Source organism: Lemur catta, chromosome 6, assembly GCF_020740605.2.
Source record: "Lemur catta isolate mLemCat1 chromosome 6, mLemCat1.pri, whole genome shotgun sequence".
NCBI classification, from domain to species: Eukaryota; Metazoa; Chordata; class Mammalia; order Primates; family Lemuridae; genus Lemur; species Lemur catta.
In genome coordinates, this window is record NC_059133.1 from 58,942,176 (window position 1) to 58,949,454 (window position 7,279).

Genomic DNA, 7,279 nt, shown 5'->3' on the forward strand with positions numbered 1-7,279 from the left:
CCTCTTCTGGAATGTCCAGGCTGAAGGACTGGACTCTGTGTTCAGTAACCATGGTAATGTCCTGAAGAGTTACCATGACTGACACTGCCTTTGTCTAATGGGGTATAGGATTTATGGGTTCACAGTGAAGCTGGAGTGGGCAAAATTACTTCAGGAAAATGCAGGCATCAATTGTCAGTACCCCTTTTCTTGACCCAGTCTTATATTGTAAGCTTCAGAAGGCAGTGAGTAGAAAGAGCACTGACCGGGGCTCAAATCTTAGTTTTGCCATATAGTAGGTATCTGACTTTGAATAAAAATTAAGCCTCAGTTTTTAATTTTTTTCCTTAGCCTGGTGTTCAGTACATAATGGAATCTTAACAAACAGTGTTTAAATCTGTAAAGTGGTGGCTCATGCCTGCAGTCCCAGCACTTTGGGAAGTGGAGGCATGAGGATGGCTTTACCCCAAGAGTTCGAGATTACAGTGAGCTATAATCGTGCCACTGCACTCTAGCCTGGGGGAGAGAGAGAGAGACCCTGTCTCTAAAAACAAAAAACAAACAACCAACAAAAAATAAGGGATACTTCCAATGAGTCTTTAAGTTATTTCAGCAGTGGTGTGCCAATCCATACCAACTTTGGAGAACTTGTTAAATTTTCATTAATTTTGTGAGCTGGTTGTTAAGCCATTGTTAAAAATTAAATTATTTAAACTTTTAATTAAGTCATATTAAAAATAAAGGTAGTAAATACTAAAAACTCATCTCTTTCTAATTATTTTACTACATTTTACTATTATCTATGCTCATGAGTTTATTTAATTTCATTGTAACTGAATATTCCACCTTGTTTTTTTCATTCTTTTTTCTTTTTGCCTATCAGTTTGGGAAGTTTCTATTGACATATTTTCAAGCTTACTGATTCTTTCCTTAGTCACGTCCAGTCTACTGATGAGTCCACCAAAGGCATTCTTCATTTCTGTTACAGTGTTTTTGATTTCTGGCATCTCCTCTTTTGATTCTTTCTTAGAGTTTTCATCTCTCTACTTGCATTACCCTTTGTCCTTGAATGTTGTCCACTTTTTCCATTAAGAGTCCTTAACGTATTAATCATAATTACTTTATATATATACATATATATATATATTTTTTTTTTTTTTTTTTTGAGACAGAGTCTTGCTTTGTTGCCCGGGCTGGAGTGAGTGCCGTGGCATCAGCCTAGCTCACAGCAACCTCAAACTCCTAGGCTTAAGCGATCCTACTGCCTCAGCCTCCCGAGTAGCTGGGACTACAGGCATGCGCCACCATGCCCGGCTAATTTTTTCTATGTATATTTTCGTTGGCCAGATAATTTCTTTCTATTTTTAGTAGAGATGGGGTCTTGCTCTTGCCTAGTCTCGAACTCCTGACCTCGAGCGATCCACCCGCCTTGGCCTCCCAGAGTGCTAGGATTACAGGCATGAGCCACCTCGCCCAGCCCATAATTACTTTAAATTCTGTCTGGTAATTCCAAAATTTCTGCCATATGTGAGTCTGGTTCTGATGCTTGCTTTGTCTCTTTAGATTGTATTTTTCACCTTGTAGGATGCCTTTTAACTTTTCTGTCAAAAATTGGACATGATGTATTTGGTAAAAGCCAGGTTTTGTGTTAATACGGCTAGGAGTTAGGCTGTGTTTACTTTTTCTATAGCTGTAGGTATCAGAGGCTAAAATTTCTTCCAGCTGTCCTTGTTTTTGTCATCCTTGCTATCTTTGAATTTCCTTAGGGAGTCTTTCTTTTATGTATGTATGTATCTTTCTATCTATCTATTTATTTAATTAATGAGACAGAATCTTGCTCTGCTATCTAGGCTGGAGTGCAGTGGCGCTAACATAGCTCACTGCAGCCAAGACTTTTTTTGAGACAGAGTCTCTGTCACCTCAGGTAGAGTGCGGTGGTGGGGTCATCATAGCTCACTACAACCTTAAACTCCTGGCTTCAGGCGATCCTCCTGCCTCAGCTCCCTGAGTATCTGGGACTACAGGTGTGAGCCACAACACCTGGTTTATTTTTCTATTTTTAGTAGAGACGGGGTTTTGTTCTTGCTCTGGATGGTCTTGGAAGCAATCCTCCCACCTGAGCCTCCCAAAGTGCTAGGATTACAGGCGTGAGCCACCACACCGGCTGCAAGACTCTTTCTTAAACAGGGTGTGAACCTTGCAGTTTTTTCATTTGTAATCCCCTGTTATTATACAGGAACGCTACTAATGTAGTGGTGAGATTGGGGGGGGCATTCTCTAATTCTGTTATTAGGTCTCTACATTTTATTGAGCTTATGTCTCTGGGCTGACCTTCACAAGGGTCTCGTCTTTTTTCCCCCTTATGTAAAACAGGAAGACTACTGGAGGCTACAGTGGGGTACTTCCCTTCTCCTACATTGGTTAGACTCTGTTAAATAGTTTCCCTTAATAGCAGGCCTTTTTTAGGCCTGCGTGTATTTCAAAATGACTCCTTTTTCTCTCTCCCTGCTGGAACCACAAGGGGATTTTTTTTCCAGTTTTCACAGTGACAATTCAGTGGGGCTCCTGGAGGTAAAACTCACAAAAACGTCAAGAACTCTTTTTTTTTTTTGAGACAGAGTCTTACTCTGTTTCCCAGGAATAGAGTGCCCTGGCGTCAGCCTAGCTCACAGCATCCTCAAACTCTTTGGCTCAAGTGATTCTCCTGGCTTAGCCTCCCCAGTAGCTGGAACTACAGACATGTGCCACCATGCCTGGCTAATTTTTTCTATATATTTTTAGTTGTCTGGTTAATTTCTTTCTATTTTTTAGTTGAGATGGGGGTCTCACTCTTGCTCAGGCTGGTCTCGAACTCCTGACCTCAAGTGATCCTCCTGCCTCAGCCTCCCAGAATGCTAAGATTACAGGCGTGAGCCACTGCACCAGGCCTGGGAACTCTTAAAGGCTAGGCGTCCAGGAGTTTTTTAAATCTTTCAAGCTAGTCTGTGTTTGGTCTCCAGCAACTAGTCAATTGCTCTATGAGTATTTCTGTCAGCTGCTGATTCCAATAGCAGTTTTTACTCCCAGTAAGTTTCTGTCCCACCTGTTCTAAGTCCATCTATCTCTCTAGTTTTGGGGGCAGAGGTTTGCTCCATGATCTCAATTCTCTGATGGGTCTAAGAAGGGTTGTTCAGTTTCAATTTTAGTTTTTTTCTTGTTGTGAGGATGGCAGTGATGACTTCCAAGTTCTTTATCTGTCAGACTGGAAACTGAAGTCCCCATCTATCATATCTGTCTGGAGAAAATATTACATGATGGTGTGTAAATCTCTTCCCAATTTGATATTGGTATCTTGAAATCAGCCATGGTGGGAGAATTTACAACACAGAAACTGGCAAATATTACAATGCTCGATTTATTCATTTTGTTGATTATCTTGACGTAGGAAAATGATAGAGAAAAATGTTAATTCAGATAAAGTTAAAAAGTATACCATGTCTATAGCCATTACGCTATCAATAACACAAAAAATTGGAACATTCTTCCATCATTCAAAAACTATTATCCAATTCAGCAAAGATGTTTCTCAAGTCATTGACAAATAAGTGAAGTTCCAACATAAGTCTTGTTGTTCCACTTTCATCTTATTAATGCAAATGAAAATATCAACGAACATTCAAAACTATGCAGATGGTCCCCAGTTTATTATGGTTCACTTATGATTTTTCAACTTTATGATGATATAAAAGCAATGTGCATTCAGTAGAAATTGTACTTTCAGTACTCATACAATTATTGTTTTTCACTTTCAGTACAGTATTCCATAAATTACACGAGATATTCAACACTTTATTATAAAATAGGCTTTTTATTAGATAATTTTGCCCAACTGTAGGCTAATGTAAGTGTTCTGAGCATGTTTAAGGTAGGCTAGGCTAAGCTATGATGTTTGGTATGTTGGGTTTATTAAATGCATTTTCGACTTAAAAGATATTTTCAACTTATGATGGGTTTTTTGGGATGTAACCTCATCATACGTCAAAGAGCATCTGTATTTGTTTGTCCACTGCAGCCATAGATTGGGTTCTGATTCAAGAATTTGACAAAATCAAAGAAAATAGTCTGTAAGAATCAGTTTGCTATAGGAAATTTACAATAAAGAAGACTGTATATTTTATTTTTTTATAAATTATGTGCTATACATCCTTTATATCAGTAAATTTTACAAGGAACTTTTGTACATATGTATAGACACACAATATTTTTTCTTGATAGTTACCAGCACCCACACACACCATGGCTGATTTCAAGTTATCAAAGTGACATCACTGAACATGGAGTTGGGGAGTGTTACAAAGAGCACACTATCTTTTCATATTTTAATGTGAAGACTATATGAATGTTGGGGAAAAATTGTTTTAACAGTAGAAATGGTAATGTTTGGCATGACTAAAACATGATATTTATAAGCACAGTGTAAAATAAGACAAAACAATGAAATATGGTATAATGCTATACCCAGAACAAGATTAGTCCAGTGAATAGGAAGAGTAGCCCTATAGGTGTGATTTACAGGAAACGAAGTCCTATTTACATTTTTTAAAAAAGAAAAAAGTGTTGGTGGCTCACACCTGTAATCCCAGCACTTGGGGAGGCTAAGGTGTGAGGATAGTTTGAGGCCAAGAGTTTGAGACCTGCCTGGGCAATACAGTGTAACCCTGTCTCTACAAAAAGTAAAAAAATTAGGCGAGTGTAGTGGCACGTACCTGTAGCCCCAGCTGAGGTGGGAGGATTGCTTGAGCCCAGGATTTTGAGGTTATAGTGAGCTATGATCAGGCCACTGCACTCCAGCCTGGGTGACAGAAAGAGACCCTGTCTTTAAAAAAAAAAAAGAAAGAAAGAAAGAAAGAAAAAAATAAGGAAAATTCCTCTAGCTTAAGATTTTGTCAATTGTTCTTTAAGAGCAATGTATCTGAAGGCTAATGTTATTTGACCAATAGATGTGTATTGAACACCTACTACATAGTGTAGGTGGTGTTCTATTAAATGGATGCAGAGATGATATTCAAGATCACACAACTAGTTAAAAGAACAGCTGGGATTTTTGAGGACATTATACTAAGTGAAATAAGCCAGTCACAAAAAGACAAATACTGCATAATTCCACTTATAAGAGGTATCTAAGGTAGTCAAAGTCAAAGAAACAGAAGGTAGAATGATGGTTGTCAGAAGCTGGAAAGAGAGGCAAATGGAGAGTTTTTCAATGGGCATAAAGTTTCAGTATTACAAAACGAAAAAATTCTAGAGCTCTGTTGCACAATGATGAGAATATAGTTGACACTACTGAACTGTACACTTACAAATTGTTAAAATTGTTGGAAAAAAAGGAATAGCTGGGCTTTGAATCTAGGCCTGACTCAAAAACTCATATATTTAGCAATTATTAATATGTTACCACTGCTTCCTACTGTCAATTACATCTTCAAATGAACAATATTTTCTTTCTCTGATTTACACAGCACCCCCCTCTTCTGTATGGCAGGGTAGCAAACCATGATTAGTAGCTGCATTGCCTGAAGCCTGACAGAGACCAGAACTTTTTCCTGGAAGAGTGGCATACTAAGCCAAGATAGAAAATTCAATATGTATGGAGTCATCAATCCAAGAGATTAAGTGGAGAACCAAACACAGTCAGAGCATTAGGCAAAAGGGATATGGAAGAAATAATTTTGGCTATTTAGAAGACAACATGCATGACTATGTAACTGAAAAAGTGCTTATTCTACTAAAAAAGAATCTATTAAAAAAGTACATGTTCTATTAAAAGAAGAAAAGTCTGTGATGAAAGTAGTTTGAAATCATAAGCTCCTTTACCTTATAAACAGAAGTCATTTAAATCTTCCTGAATCTCATTTCTCCAGGGTATAATGGAGCTAATACTCACTGTAGGCCGTATATGGCAGAGGAAGGCCTGAAATATTAATAGACAGGAAATACTTCTGAGAATGAATTAAGATCAAACATACTGAGTAAAAGCAGCCTGATCTGGAAAGGACAAAACCCAAAATATTATAAAAGACAAAGGATTCTAATATTATTCAAATTTATCTAAAATAATCCAAATTTAATCAAGGTAAATTGAGTATGGCTCCAGAAAAGCAGACATACAGGTTGCTAGAATGGAAAGAACAATGGAATTAGATTAGATTTTTTTTTTTTTTTGAGACAGAGTCTCACTGTTGCCTGGGCTAGAATGCTGTGGTGTCAGCCTAGCTCACAGCAACCTCAAACTCCTGGGCTTAAGGGATCCTACTGCCTCAGCCTCCCGAGTAGCTGGGACTACAGGCATGCGCCACCATGCCTGGCTAATTTTTTCTATATATATTTTTAGTTGGCCAGATAATTTCTTTCTATATTTTTAGTAGAGATGGGGGTCTTGCTCTTGCTCAGGCTGGTCTCGAACTCCTGACCTTGAGCTATCCACCCGCCTCGGCCTCCCAGAGTATTACAAGGCGTGAGCCACTGCGCCTGGCCCTAGACTTGATTTTTAAATCTACACTTAGGGCTGAGGCCTAATCCTAGCACTTTGGGAGGCCAAGGGGGCAGGATTGCTTGAGTTCAGGAGTTTGAGACCAGATGTCTCTACAAAAAAATAAAAAAAATTAGCTGAGGTAGGAGGATCACTTAAGCCCACGAGTTTGAAGTTGTGGTGAGCTACAATGATGCCACTGCACTCTAGCCTGGGCAACAGAGCAAGACCATGTCTCAAAAACAAAAACAAACCAACCAAAAAAAACTGCACTATTAGCATTATTAACAATGTAGTGTAGGGCAAACTACCTGATTTCCCTGAGCCCCAATTTCTGTACTGTAGGGTGTTTCGAGCATTTTACAAAGATTTATTGACTATTTACTAGGGCCAGGGCTGTACTAGGGATACAAAAATGAAGGCCTTGTTCTTGCCCTCAACTTCAATACAATGTAACAAATTCTATGATAACAACAAGATCTACTGGATATTTTCTAAGTACCAGTTACTATTATAAATGCTTGTAACTCATTAAATATTCACTCCCTTTCACAAACTAAAACGTAAGCGTTATCATCTACATTTTATAGAAGAGGCACAGAGAGGTTAAGTATCTTGTCCAGGACCAAACAGCCATCAGACTTTGGGGCAGGAATACATCTTGACAAGGGGCAGGAATTTATAAATTTGTGCATGTGGCAGGTAGTGGTGGGAGCTTTTTACACTGAAGGACAGTTTTACTTCACCCATTCGCAAACAGGGATTAATATTACCTCTCGGAGTTGTGCCGAT

General features: G+C 38.6%; 1 protein-coding gene across 2 annotated transcripts in view; it reads right to left on the minus strand.

Annotated features, from left to right (window-relative positions):
• TEX49 (testis expressed 49) overlaps positions 1–7,279 on the minus strand; it is a 33,908-nt gene that overhangs the window by 26,216 nt on the left and 413 nt on the right. For both annotated transcript variants that reach the window (XR_006735979.1, XR_006735978.1), the window contains exon 2: positions 5,833–5,929. The gene's annotated coding sequence lies outside the window, so the exon portion shown is untranslated. The remainder of the gene's footprint in view (positions 1–5,832; positions 5,930–7,279) is intronic.